This window comes from Desmodus rotundus, chromosome 2 (genome assembly GCF_022682495.2).
Source record: "Desmodus rotundus isolate HL8 chromosome 2, HLdesRot8A.1, whole genome shotgun sequence".
Classification (NCBI taxonomy): Eukaryota; Metazoa; Chordata; class Mammalia; order Chiroptera; family Phyllostomidae; genus Desmodus; species Desmodus rotundus.
In genome coordinates, this window is record NC_071388.1 from 92,394,616 (window position 1) to 92,409,820 (window position 15,205).

The following is a 15,205-nucleotide window of genomic DNA, read 5'->3' on the forward strand; positions in this document are numbered from 1 at the left end:
TTGATGCTATAGTGAATAGAATTGTTTTCTTTATTTTATTGTTTGTTGCCAGTATATATAAATACAATTGATATTAATTAGCTCTTGTATCCAGTGAACTTGCTGAACTCATTTTTTAGTTTGTGTGTGTGTGAGTGCATTCCTTAAGATTTTCTACATATTTTATGGAAATAAAAAGTTTTATTTATTTTTTTTACTTTTCAATCCAGATGCCTTTGATTTCTTTCTTTTCTGTTCTGTTTTCTCCTTTCCTTTTGTTTTATTTTTCTTTATTTCTTTTTGTATCTTTCTGAACATAAATTAGAGTACAATGTTGAATAGAATAGATGAGATATGACAACCCTGCCTTGCTCCTAGTCTTGGAGTTAAACCAGTCAGTCTTTCACCATTAGGTAAGATATTAGGTGTAGGTTATTCACAGATGCCCTTTAACAGGTTACAGAAGTTCTCTTCTATTCCTACTTTGTTGAAAATTACTGTCACAAGTAGATAATTGGATTTTTTCGAACAGTTTTTGTGTCTCTGCTGAGAAGGTCATGTGTGACTACTGGATGTAAAACCAACCTTGCATTCTTGGGCTAAGTCCTATTTGTCTGGGGTATAATACTTTTCCAGATTATTGTATTTGCTACGTAAATATCTTGTTGAGGATTTCGGTGTCTATATTCATAAGGGATACTGTTGTTGTTTTGTTTTGTTTTGTTTTTCCTTAGAAGTCTTTGTCTGGCTTTGGTCTCAGGGTTCTCAGAGAATAAATTGAAAAGTGTTCCTTTTTCATCTATTTTTTGGAAAATTTGTGAAAGATTGGTATTATTTATTCTACAAATATTGGATTGGAAGAAGTGATGCTCTCTGTATCCAGAGTTTTCTTTGTGGGGTGACTTAATTTTATCTCTACTTTTATAGGTCTATTTAGATTTTCTATTTCTTCTTGAATCAGTTTTGGTAATTTATGCATTTTTACATATTAGACCAATTATTATAAGTTTTCAAATTTCTTGGAATATAAATATATTTTATATTTATTCACAGTATTACCTTTTAATATTTTTAATTTCTATGGAGTTTAATTTAATTCCTGATTTTGGTAATCTCATCTTCTCTCCTTTTTCTTTGGTCAGTCTAGCTAAAGTTGGGTCACTTTTGTTGATCTTTTAAAAGAATCAACTTCTTTATTATTTTCTATCTCATTGATTTCTGTTCTAATCTTTATTATTTCCTTCCCTCATAAATTGAGTTTTGTTATATATTTATACCATTTCTATTTTTACCTACATAATTATATTATCAGTGCTGTTTATTTCTTTAGGTGCATTTTAGTTACTTTTTCTTGTCCTTTCCTTTCAACCTAAAAGATTTCCTTCTGTATTTCTTACAAGGCTGGTGTACTAGCCACAAATTACCTCGGGCTTTGTTTACCTTGGAATATCTTTACCTTAATTTTTGAAGAACAGTTTTGATGGATATAAAATTCTTGAATGTCATCTTTCTTCATCATTTTTCGTTTAGAACTTTGAATAGTTTATCCCAAATATCCCTTTGGAATATTTTTCATTTTAGTGGTTGTACTTTTCAACTCCTTAATTCTAACTCATTCAAAAAAACCCTATCATTATATTAATACTCTTTATTTGAATAGTAATTATAGTAATATATATTAAATTATTTAACAAGGTTTTATTTAGTTATTTGAATATATTTGTAATAACTGCTTTTAAGTATTTGTCTGCTAAATTTCACCCTGAGACCCAGAGAAAATTTCTCTTGACTGCATTTTTACTGGGTATGGGTCACAATCCTATTCTGTGCATGTCTCACAATTTTTTTTCTTGAAAACTGACATTCTATACAACGTATTATGGTGATTCTGGCTTCTGATCCTCCTTCACAGGGTTGTTACTTTTATTACTGATTTTTATTTAATACGTTGGGCCAAAATGCTAACACCTTTTGCTGATGGATATGTGCATAGGTAGGGGAATGTATTCAAAGTTCAGGAAATCTTTCTTGGCTCTTACTTTCCATTGGGCCCTCTCATATTGCCCCTTTGCCCAAAACCTTAGGGTCAGGCTTGGGTATATGGAAGTCTTGGACACTCTCTTGACTTTCCTGGAAAATATGTGCAGACTTCCAAACCACCAGTGATATGTATTAGCTTTGACTGGCCCACTATACCAGTCTCCTTATCCAATTCTCCTTGTTAAATTTCTGGCTAATATACCAATCTATTGCCAGTCCCAACACAAACTGCAGCCTCATTTGTATGTTTACCACTGAGATTGCTACTGTTTCTAAAAGGTGCTAGGGACATGTGGTTTCTCATGCTCTACTCCACAGGTGGCAAACACACACCTGTGGGCAGAATCCGGCCCTCCACCTTGTTTTATCCAGCCAGGCACCTTGTTTCCACCTGGCAGCAGTGCCGAGCTCCTTGCCCCTAGTTAAGGACTAGTTACATTTATACAGTCCTAAAATTACATTTGGCCCTCTGAAGGCAACTGCGAGGCTGATGTGGCCCCCAGTGAAAATGAGTTTGACACTCCTGCTCTACTGCATCATGTCAACCCCTTTCAGCAGCAAAGTTGTAGGTTTTCATGGCTTGCCCTGCCCTGGTAGAACTATTGTGGCAATGGAGTTTGGGAGGGGTAAGAGGTAAAGGTAGTTCAGCTACAAAAACACAACACACTTACACTTGTTGCCTCATCATAATATTTAATGTGGCCCCTTTTACTCTCAAGAGGATCCACAATGAGTGGTATAATTTGTTATATCCTTCTATATAGTGAGCATAAATAACATGATATTCTTTCAGTAAAAACAAAAACAACAAAAAAAAACAATGCCTAATTATTTTTCTTATAATGCTAGAATCAGAGAACCAGCTAGAGGAATGTGTGAGTGGGTGGGTGAAGAGGTCCAGCTATCATTGAATGAAAGTTTCCATGATGGTTACATGTGTACAGGAAATTCTCGACTGCCTATTCCACTCTATCTCTAGAAAGACTAAAAGTTTGCAGGATTAAGAATGTCTGCCAGACTTCTGGTCAAGATGGCGGCATAGGCAGACATGGCTCGCCTCTTCGCACAACCACATCAAAATTACAACTAAAATGTAGAACAACCATCACTTACAAGCATCAGAAATCTAGTTGAATGGAAGTCTGACAATTACGGAATTAAAGAAACTCCATCCATCCAGACTGAGTTGGCAAGCTGGTGCCTTATCTGAGGCTCCATCAACCTGGCTAACACTGTCTAACCCACCATGGAGATCTCCAGACACCCCACCCCTCGAAACTTACAGGCCCACACAAGCTGCTTTTCCATATGAATGGCTGATCTTGGCTCATACTTCACAACTTCCTAAATGCTCTCAAATAAGAAACAGCTGGCCTCAGTGAGCCCCTGACCAGGAACTAATAGCAGTTAGCCTAGATTCACAACTTGCCTTTGCCTGGGAATCTCCAAGCCCGGCACAAGTGACAGCCATCTCAGATTTCTTTATAGCTCAGGGCAAAACAGAGGTGGGGCTGGACCTTGGCCTGAGCCACCCAGGAAATGCCAGGGCCAACAAACCCAGTGGACAGCTACAGATCATGTCAGAACACCACCACCCTGCTCCTGCACAGCTGATCCTCCATGGAGAGCGGTGGTTGGTGCTAAGTGGTCACAGCCAATCCTTGCAACTGATTGGCCTGGGAAAATCCCTCCCATTGATCTGATAACAGCAACTACAGCTCAACTACAAGAGAAGGGTGTACTCAGCCCACATGGAAGGCACCTCGAGTATCCAGCTTAGGTGACAGGGGAGGCTGTGCCACTGGGCCTTATAGGACACCTACCACATTAGGCCAAACTACCAAGACACGGAATCAAAGCAGCTCTAACTAATACACACAAATAAGCACAGGGAGGCTGTCAAAAGTGAGGAGACAAAGAAACATGGCCCAAATGAAAGAACAGATCAAAATTCCAGAAAAAGAACTAAACAAAATGGAGATAAGTAATCTGTAAGAGGCAGAGCCCAAAACATTGGTTATAAGGATGCTAAAGGAACTTAGTGAGGACCTCAGCAGCATATAAAAGATCCAGTCAGAAATGAAGGATACACTAATGGAAATAAAGAACAATTTACAGGGAAACAACAGTAGAGTGGATGAAGCCAAGAATCAAATCAATGATCTGAAACACAAGGAAGCAAAAAACAACCGATCAAAACAAGAAGAAGAAAAAAGAATCCAAAAAAATTAAGGATAGTGTAAGCAGCCTCTGGGACAACTTCAGGAGGTCCAACATTTGCATAATATGGGTGCCAGAAGGAAAAGAGAAAGAGCAAGAAACTGGAAATCTATCTGAAAAAATAATGAAAGAAAACCTAATTTGGTGAAGGAAATAGACATGCAAGTCCAGGAAGCACAGAGTCCCAAACAAGATGGATGCAAAGTGGCCCACTCCAAGATACATCATAACTAAGATACCAAAGGTTAAAGAGAGAAATTTAATATCAGCAAGAGAAAAGAAGTTAGTTACCCACATGGGAGTTCCCATAAGTCTGTCAGCTGATTTCTCAAAAGAAACTTTGCGGGCTAGAAGGGATTGGCAAGAAATAGTCAATCAAAGTCATGAAAAACAAGGACCTACAGCCAAGATTGATCTACCCAGCAAAACTATCATTTGGAATCAAAGGGCAGATAAAGAGATTCTCAGACAAGAAAAAAAATAATAAAGGAGTTCATCATCATCAAACCATTGTTATATGAAATGTTAAAGGGACTTATTTAAGAAAAATAAGATCAAAACTTTGAACAATAAAATGGCAAAAAGTACACATCTACCAACAACTGAATCTAAATAACAGACTAAGGACACAAGAAGAACAGAGGCAGAATCATGAATACTAAGGGCATTTTGATGGTTGCCAGACTGGGGGGAGTGTGAGGAGGTGAGGGGATTAAAAAGTACAAGTAGCTAGTTACAGAATAGCCATGGGGATGTAAAGTACCAGTATAGGAAATGAATAACCAAAGAACTTACAAGCATGGCCCATGGACATGAACAATGGTGGGGGAATTGTCTGAGGGAGTGCAGGGTGCTAGGTGGAGGGAGACAAATGGGAGAAAATCAGGACAACTGTAATAGCATAATCAATAAAATATAATTAAAAAATTAAAAAATGTCTGCCAATACTGAAAATCCTTAGTTTGAACAATGAGGATTAGGAAGTAGATGGAGGATGTGAATGAGGGTACCAAACATATCCCATGGGAGATATAGAATTTTACCTTACTTTAGAGAGCTGAGAGGAAATGTTAAATGAGAAAAGCCAGAATTACATGTCTTATAATGGATTTCTAGGAAACTTGGAGTTGGTTCATGCTGGAATAAACCCATTCCAAGCAACTGTAGAGAACACGTCATCTAGATTTAATTTCATACAGAACAGTGGCTCAGAGATCTCTCTGAAGTGGTCCAAATACTTCATTGGAGCAGGTTAGTTTTTATCAACCTATTCCCTCAATTTCTTGGTCCTACCCAGGTTATATCTCCTCAGGAACATACTATGGGAATATGCTCCTCTAGCACCTTAAATAACTCCTATAAATCAGAAAGTCTCTTTATAGAAGTAGGGAATAATATACATGTTAAAAATGATTTTTGCTTTATATGATAATCCACAATAAAATTCCCTTGAAAATATACTTTCTTAGAGCATTTAAATTATGAATAGATTTACAAAATCACTCCTATCACATAAAATGAGATGAACATGTAGCATATACTTCTAGGAATTCTCAAAACTTTTTTTTCTTCAAAGAAACTGAAAGAAATGGAAAAATTAGCAAACTTTTAAAAAATATATATTTATTGATTATATAATTACAGTTGTCCCATTTCCCCCCCCTTCACTCCACTCCATCCTGCCCACCACCCCTCACTCCCACATTCCCCCCCTACAGTTCATGTCCATGGGTCATACTTATAAGTTCTTTGGCTTCTACATTTCCTACACTATTCTCCCCCTGTCTATTTTCTACCTATCATTTATGCTACTTATTCTCTGTACCTTTCCTCCCCTCCCCCTTCCACTACCCTGTTGATAACCCTCCATGTGATCTCCATTTCTGTGGTTTTGTTCCTGTTCTAGTTGTTGGCTTAGTTTGCTTTAGTTTTTGTTTTAGGTGTGGTTGTTAATAACTGTGAGTTTGCTGTCATTTTTACTGTTCCTATTTTTTATCTTCTTTTTCTTGGATAAATCCCTTTAACATTTCATATAATAAGGGCTTGGTGATGATGAACTCCTTTGACTTGACCTTATCTGAGAAGCATTTATCTGCCCTCCCATTCTAAATGATAGCTTTGCTGGATACAGTAATCTTGGATGTAGGTCCTTGCCTTTCATGACTTGGAATACTTCTTGCTAGCCCCTTCTTGCCTGTAAAGTCTCTTGTGAGAAATCAGCTGACGGTCTTATGGGAACTCCTTTGTAGGTAACTGTGTCCTTTTCTCTTGCTGCTTCTAAGATTCTCTCCTTCTGCTTAATCTTAGCTAATGTAATTATGATGTGCCTTGGTGTGTTCCTCCTTGGGTCCAGCTTCTTTGGGACTCTCTGTGCTTCCTGGACTTCCTGGAAGTCTATTTCCTTTGCCAGATTGGGGAAGTTCTCTTTCATTATTTGTTCAAATAACTTTTCAATTTTTTGTTCTTCTTCTCCTTCTGGCACCCCTATAATTCGGATGTTGGAACGTTTCAAGATATCCTGGAGGTTCCTAAGCCTCTCCTCATTTTTCCGAATTCTTGTTTCTTCATTCTTTTCTGGTTGGATGTTTCTTTCCTCCTTCTGGTCCACATTCTTGATTTGAGTCCCAGTTTCCTTCTCATCACTATTGGTTCCCTGTACATTTTCCTTTGTTTCTCTTAGCATAGCCTTCCTTTTTTCATCTAATTTGCGACCAAATTCAACCAATTCTGTGGGCGTCCTAATTACCAGTGTTTTGAACTGTGCATCTGATAGGTTGGCTACCTGTTCGGTGCTTAGTTGAATTATTTCTGGAGCTTTGAATTGTTCTGTCATTTGGGTCTTTTTTTTTTTTTTTTTTGTCTTGGCACACCCGTCATGTAAAGGGGCAGAGCCTTAGGTGTTCCCCAGGGCGGGGTAAAGCTGGTCCTTGCGCGGTGACACTGTATGTGGGGGAGGGGCCGAGAGGGAGCCAGGGCACTTGCTCCACTCTCTGCTTGTTTTCAGTCACTACCTCTGCTACCCACAATCAAATTGGGTCCCTCTGGTGCCGATTCCCAAGTGGGTGGGCTTGTGCATGCTCTAGGCCCCCATGGGTCTCTCCAATGACCTCTTCTGTGAGGCTGGGAGATTCTCTTGCTGCCGCCCCAACCCCCACGGGTGTTTTCACTCAGAGGTTTGAGGCTTTATTTCCCTGTACTGGAGCTCTGGGTTACGTGGTCTGCTTTGCTCCCCCGCCGTTCCTCCAGTTTATGTATTTGTGAATGTGGGGCTGCGGGATCTGCTACCTGCCGCTCTGCCTGCCCCGTTCTCTGCCACTCTGAGTCCGGCCCTCTCGGTTTATCTGTGTGCGAATGTAGGGCGACTGGGTTTGCTAGTGGTCGGACTGCCTGCCCCGGTAGTCCCACACTCCGCCAGTCTCGGTCCCGCCATGGCTTACGCGAGTCCTCTCCGCCCCCACTGTCCATCTCCGCCCCTCCTACTGGTCTGGGTGAATGTTTCTTTTTTATCTCCTTGGTTGTTGGACCTCCTTGCTGTTCAATTTCTGTCAGTTCTGGTTGTGCAAGGAGGCGCAGTGTGTCTACCTACACCTCCATATTTGTTCTCCAAACTAGCAAACTTTGTGCAGTAGAAATCCATAATGTTTAAAGCATTAACTTTGAATGTCTTACTGATGTTATTGGATCAACTTCACATTTACAAAATGTCAAAGAAATCAGAGTATTCATCAAGGGTGGGAGGTGGGGATGGCTGGGGGGGAGGGGTGATTTGTGGGGAGGAAAATGGAGGTTAAGAATCATGGGAAATGGAGAAGCCAAACAACTTATATGTATGGACATGAACTAAGGTGGGTGAATGATGGTGGTAGGGGGAGGTACAGGGCAGAGAGGAACAAAGGGGAGAAAAAAATGGGACAACTGTAACAGCATAATCAATAAAATGTATTTTTTTAAAAAGAAAATTTAACATAATACATGATTAAACTAAATAGATAAAATTTATTTTAGAAGTATATTTTTATTTCAGACAATTGAATAATTTAATTCAATTCTGTTATTTTATTTTGTGCCCAAAATAATAAATTTTGCCTGTGTATTCACTAAACTTCACCTCACTAAAATGTCATAATAATTCACCTTTAACCCAGGGAACTGTAATAGTAAATATGACTACTTCTATTTGGAAAACAAGGAATCTAATCCATAAAACAAAGAACAGCAACAATGCATAAATTGCTTAGGAACACGAGTAACTCTGGTGATGAAGTATGTGATAAAATTGCATTACCTTGTACTGTGAGATTATGGAATGTGGCAATATTCAAGCCATAACAAAGAAGCAACTTGGAGTTTCCATGTTCCATTTGTCTGTATATTAGAGTAAAATAAAAGTAAATGTTTAAAGAAACATTTTGGTCCCACGAAATGATACCTCTCCAGCTAAAATCCTGGGGAAAAGTGGGGGGGGGGGAGCATTTTTTATCTGTGTGCTTTTGTTAAGCTTTGCAATTTCTATAAGATAATTTCAACCTGCACCCTAACTTGATTAGTATTTCTGCTATTGATTAATTAAGAATAGCTGTATCCCAAGTGTTTTCCAATAATACAATATAGAATTCATTGTCATCCCATAACAATTAAGGGTGTAACTTAGAGAAACAGTACATCTAGAAAATTATCTAAAGGATGTGTAACCCTTTCACTGGAGTCTAGCATCTGGATATATTCTAAAATCTTCCTTGGAATTACTCAAGAATGGAGTGCTGTCTATCTGGTATGTACCTAACAGACTGAGATGTTATCAATCTGTTTTGAGGGCTGCACAGAAGTCCTATAAAATAGTCTTGGTTCCTCATAAAGGTGAAAATTGAACACAATATTAATGGCATAATACAGTGATCCCTTTATATACTGAGGCATCATAGGAAGATACTTCTTCCTAGTCTTAGTGTCAGCAATATTTTCAAACCATAAGGTGGAAACCCAATTTGTAAATGTTTCTAGCATTGTATAAAGGATGCTTTTTCAAAAATATAGGTCTAATTCCTGCACCCTGTCTCATGTTTTTTCCCTTGTTTACCCATTTCAGTTTACATTTATATCATTTATGTTACATAATTCATTTATATTATATAGTTCCTTTATAATTTATATATTTTCATTTATATTAAATATATATACTTACATGCTATATCAATGTATCCCTTTAAAATCATCTTTATTTCTTGTGGAACAAAGAAAGTCCGTTTGTGTCTCTCTCTTTTTATCTACCCTTCCACATATACAGTCATCTAAATTTACTCTAGGATACCCCCAAAATTTAGATGCAATTTTAAAATGCTGACATCTTCTAGGAGCTGGACCTGATAAACTCATCTGTGCTTGTGTAGTGTATTTCATTTTCTTCTACCCTCTGTGCTATTCAAACCAGATGTCTGAAACAAAGTAACAGACTTGTATCATCAGGGTCCAAAACTAACTTAAGGCTTAGATAAGCATCTTTCTGGTAAATCGCCTGAAGGTTATTCTTGGCTTTCTACTCTTAAAGAATAGAACAATTTGGAACCTATGGAGCAAGAGCAGCTATTTTCAAATCACTTATAGAGCACACGACATAGGGCAGTCATAACTGATTATGCAGGTTCTGCCCTGCACAAGGGCACCCAGTCCAGAGGTGTGCTCTGTTAGAAGCCATGCTCCCAGGCACAAGCTGCATCAGCTAGAGGAAAGGATTTCTTATAATTTACACAAAGGTTGTACTAAACCTCTGTATATGTAACAGATGCCTTTTATAATATGTTTCTAAGGTATTGCTAACAAGATATAATTAAACTGCACTGGTATTTAGCTGGCTCTCTCACTGTTACACATTACATAAATACTCCGGTAAGCATGAGCTGGATTCTCCATGACTTGTAACAAACAATGCTTTAAAAACAGAACATTAGTTACATATACAGTTCTCCTCAGGAAGACCTACTTTGAAAGAGAACAGGAGGAAAAGAATGCTCCTAATAATGTCTTTCTCCATAAATGACAATATATCTTATATCAGTTCATATTCTCAACATACTAAAGAATTTTCTTCCTAAGTAGAATTGAGAAATGGGTAAAAGGCATAATACTATTCATATTATTATTCTCTCCATGATTAAGCTGTCTCCAATTTGGAATTTTAAACCAACAAGAAAAGGGATAGCAAAACTTCAATAAGTTTTGATACAATAGATTATTTGTGTAAAGGAGTATATTGCCTTTAAATTTAATTCATGGCTTCCATTCTCCCCAAGACATTTTATATAGTTAACACATGCCCATTGAGGAGCAGGGAAGGCAAATACAGAAAAGTATAAGAAAAAAATCACAAACACCAAAAGTCTGATCACACAGAAACAATCAACCGCTACTGGCACTTAAGCATTTCACTCAAACATGATGAAGTTTAATTTCAGTTTAGCTTCCTCTTTTTTCTCCTGCACATCACTCAATTGCCTCCTATTCTGACTATCTGGTATGTATTCCAGCAACAGTAACTACTTTCTACAAATTAATTTAGTAATTAATAAAGTATTATTATATTTCATAGGTTTGCTACTGATTATTTTTTATTATTATTCATTATTCTCATCATTACATGAGTTAGGTTTTATCTGATCATGTCCTCTGAAGATTATCTATTACCTATAACACAGTACAATGACACTACACACGTGTTAGAATATATCTGTTTCATATTATGGAGGTGAGAAATAGATTCATAACCCATGAAAAACAAAAAATGAAATGGTAAATTTGATACAAAAACATTTTGTATACAAAGAAAACATATTCTATACAAAGGCAAAAGATAAATTATTTTAGATAAAACTCTTGTTTCTTAATTTTTATTTTTAGCTGTCTTTATCACACTATGTTATTTGTATGGAAAAGAGAGAGTTAGCTATGCTTATAAAGGTAAAGCACCATAAAAGCCCTAATGCATATCTTTAAGACTCTAATCCAATTCTGTGAGGTGCTATCCTCTTTCTGTGAACTGTCATGTAGAATTACATCATTTCCCATGGCTCATATTATCTCCAATTCATAAAATGCTTTAACAAAAACTGTTATGAAGTGGGTTCTGTTATATATTCACATAACTTCCTCCTCAGTTTGGTTTAGCACAGAAATACACAATACATCAACATGTGTTTCATTAAGACAGTTGTTTCCATACAGTACCAAGCTGGACAAACAGAGGAAGTGAGCTAGCTGTAATTTATTTACATTTTAATAAGACCTCAAATGAATGATACCACACAGGAAGCTCATAGTGAGGTTAGGAAGAAATGGTGGATGAAAAATGCCTTGAAGTTTAGAAGCTGTTAAGCATTACTTAATCAATAGTATTGCTTCTGAATTAAGATAGGATAACAGTTCCACAGGGATAGGTATTGTGGTCCATGTCAAACATTATTCAATGCAGGCATTAAAAATTGAGTGAGGATATAAATTTTCCAAAATATGATAAATTTTTAAGGCTATAGCCTAGAACATTTATTGAATGCTAAAGTTTAAAATGAATAGCTCACATTATAAAAATCTCATCAAAGCCTGAAGGATGGACCTCTTCTTCCCTAACATATACTGAAGTTTACTGCTAAAATTCCCTTTCAGTAGAAATGCTACTTCGTGTTAGCATTTGGCTTTCTCCTACTTTGCATACTAACTCCTTTGTGAATGCTTCTATGAATCAGGACAAGTTCTTTAATGAAGCAAGAAATTCAGAAAGCAATGATTTTCAGTCTACAATTATAGAAGCCTGCACTATTCCTATTTCCAAACTCTGAGCAGGGTCAACTTGGTGTGAGACAAATTATCACTGGCAATATTTCAGAGATTAACATGTATGACATTTGTCTATCTAGTGTTGTTCAAAGAGAATTTTTTTAATTGCAAAAGTAAATACAATTTTTAAGCAGCAACAGAAGAAATAATTGTAAAGGTACAATAAAATAAGAAAAGCATGAAGAGGCCAAGGTAAGTTCAACACAAAGTATGTTGTAAGTTCTAGAACATTTGCTTAAATATAGAACAAGAATATGACTATGATAGCCACTATAAAGAATAAACATTTCATTGGAATTTGTTGTTTCTGCATTTTTTCTTTATTTGTATCTTATCTACCAATTAGAAACTTTCTTGAAAGTATGTGATTTATGCTTTTCTTTACTGTAATTCATAGTAACAAGCATGATGCTGAGTAGAAAATTGATTTTCAATCAATATTTGTTGATTTGATTTGTGTGAAATATAAAGAATCTGGTCAAGAGGGTATAGTTTAAAATATCAGACGACCATTCATGCATACCATATAAAAGAACAAAATAAAGGATTCTGAAAAATAAAATAAAGTATAATACTAGGTGGGGAAAACACTATAAATGATGCTCAACTACACTGAAGCAATAAAATTGTTACCAAAAAACCCCACTTCAGTTGAAAATAAATCAGTGTAAATGCATATTTAAATCCTGCAGATAATTCAAAAGACTCTCAGAGAAATGAAAATGCAACGAAGGTCATGAAAGTGATTTGGCCCAACATCGCCCATCATTTCTTATGATACACGAAGTGGCAAAGCATGGCCCTGAGCACTGCAGCTCAGGTGGCTGGGAGTCATCACACAACTCTTCTACTCTAGGTTGGGGCACATGCCATGGTTGCTCGGTCCCAAGGAGGACGCGTAGGAGAGGCAACTGATGGATGTGTGTCTCTCTCTTCCCCCTCCCTTTCCTCTCTCTCTAAAAAATAAATAAAATATTTTTTAAAGAAGAGGTGATAAAGTGATAAATACCAATTTTCTGATCGTATAAAATGTACACAGTCTATATTATAGAGGTCTATAAATTTTCAGGAACATTATCAATATTATACATGTTCTTCACTGGAAACTAAACACTATCACTTCAAATGTAAAAACTCAATTTCAATTGTAAATCATAATTTTACATTTAGCAATTTTTAAAATTCAAATTTTGACATGGTATATATACAATTAGGTAGCCTTCAAAATGTTCTTAATAAAATCTTAATGTAGAGTTTTTCTAGTAATGCAGGGGCAGTTTAATAATGGGAAATCAATTAGTATAAATCCCTTGTTGAATTATCATGTTCCAAAATATCCTATAATGTTTTCAAGAGGAGCTATGCATCTTAATTACAATGTCTAGTGAGCAATTTCTGACACACAGTAAGAGCTGAGTAAATGCGTGTTTCTGTTGCTTTGGACTGAAAAAGACATCATAAGAAAAGTATGTCCATCAATTAGGATTTGACAATATTTAGCCAAAGAGACATACAATATACTTCAAAACTCATTTCTAATAAACAAAGAAAGGGTTAAAATAGTATTGTAATCCACCTCACCAATAGAACGAAAAATATGTGTCATAAATCAACAACTAATATCCACCTTAACTAGGAAAAATAGCAGAGGTATTACCATATAATCAAGAACAAGAATTCTTGCTATCACTATGATTATTTAACTGTTTTGGAAATGCTAGTCAATGAAATAGGATATTAAACAGATAAAGTAATCACTGCAGAAAAGTTATGACCTTGAAAATTCAAGGGAACATGAGAAATTATTAAAATTATTAGGAAAGTTGAATAAAGTAGCTAGATAATAAAAATTATAAAGAAGAAAATATGGCTTTTATAGAAGAATTAGGAAGTGGAATGTAAGAATTTAAGGAAAATAATAAAAATACAGCATGCTTATACTTAAATATAATGCATTTGGGGACTATAGAAAGATACAATTTATTTATGCATAAAATGTTACATTAATAGAAACATACAGTGGTTTTAATTGTGAAAACTGAATATTTCAAAGACACCAATACTACCTTTTATAGGTTTAATAAAATTCCAATGAAACATTTTATGAATTCAATGCAGTAAATTAATGTAGAATAAGTGAGTGACAATAGCCAAATTCTATCTGAAAGATGAAAAATAAGGAAAGATTTGAGTTAGCATATGTATAAACTTACTTTGAAGCTCTAATAAAAATACTATGGAACCAGTGGAAGAACTGAAAAAACCGGTGGTCCAAAACTAGACCCTAATGTTCATAAAACTAGTAACCAATAAAGATGGCACCAAAATCAATGGGAAAATAATACTGAGACAATTAGTATCAAAAACAAAATTATGTCAGATATCTCATACCTTAGGCTAAAATAAATTCTGGGAGGAATAGAGAGTTAAAAATACAAACTACAACCTTAATGATACTAGAAAAATGGTGAATATTTATCAGACTTCAAAGCTATTATTAAAAAGGTAATAGCAAAGGCCACCATCATAAAAAATAACAATAGAATTAACCAATCAAATATTTAAAATGTCACATCAACAACAGCAAAAACATTTTAATGGCATATGAAAACTGGAAGAAACATTTTTGCAACACATTTAACAAAATTAGTGACTTAACATTTTAAAAAACCTTATGAATCATCAAGATAACATGAGTAAAGGACATGAGCAATTTATAAAAAAGAAAACAATGGCAAATAAGCATATAAAAACATTTCAACTCTATATAAATAAAATCAATGCTAATTAAAACAAAATAAACTACTTTTTTACCTACCAATTGGAAATAAATATATGATATTATTCAAAATAGGTAAGAATGTAGTTTTAAAAAGTACTCTCACAAAAAAAAATTGAACTGAATTATCAAAAGCACTTTAAGAAGTTTATATCCTTTAACCCAGAAATCAACCTTTTAAAAATATATGCTGAAAACATAATCCAAGATGCAGATAACTATTTTTTATGTAAGAATGGTCCTCAGAGCAATATGAATAATGGTGAAAAATAACCTAAATATTTTGGTACAATATAATGCAGCCATTAAAAATGAGTATTTTTTACTCTGAAAACTAATATAATTAATGTTAATTAGGAAAAT

At 35.5% G+C, this 15,205-nt stretch overlaps 1 protein-coding gene across 20 annotated transcripts in view; it reads right to left on the reverse strand.

Annotated features, from left to right (window-relative positions):
- Window positions 1-15,205, reverse strand: part of ZBTB20 (zinc finger and BTB domain containing 20) — an 830,054-nt gene that overhangs the window by 508,637 nt on the left and 306,212 nt on the right. The window contains exon 3 of one of the 20 annotated variants that reach the window (XM_053918385.1): window positions 8,525-8,604. The exons of the other annotated variants lie outside the window; for them this stretch is intronic. The gene's annotated coding sequence lies outside the window, so the exon portion shown is untranslated. The remainder of the gene's footprint in view (window positions 1-8,524; window positions 8,605-15,205) is intronic. 20 annotated transcript variants of the gene reach the window in all.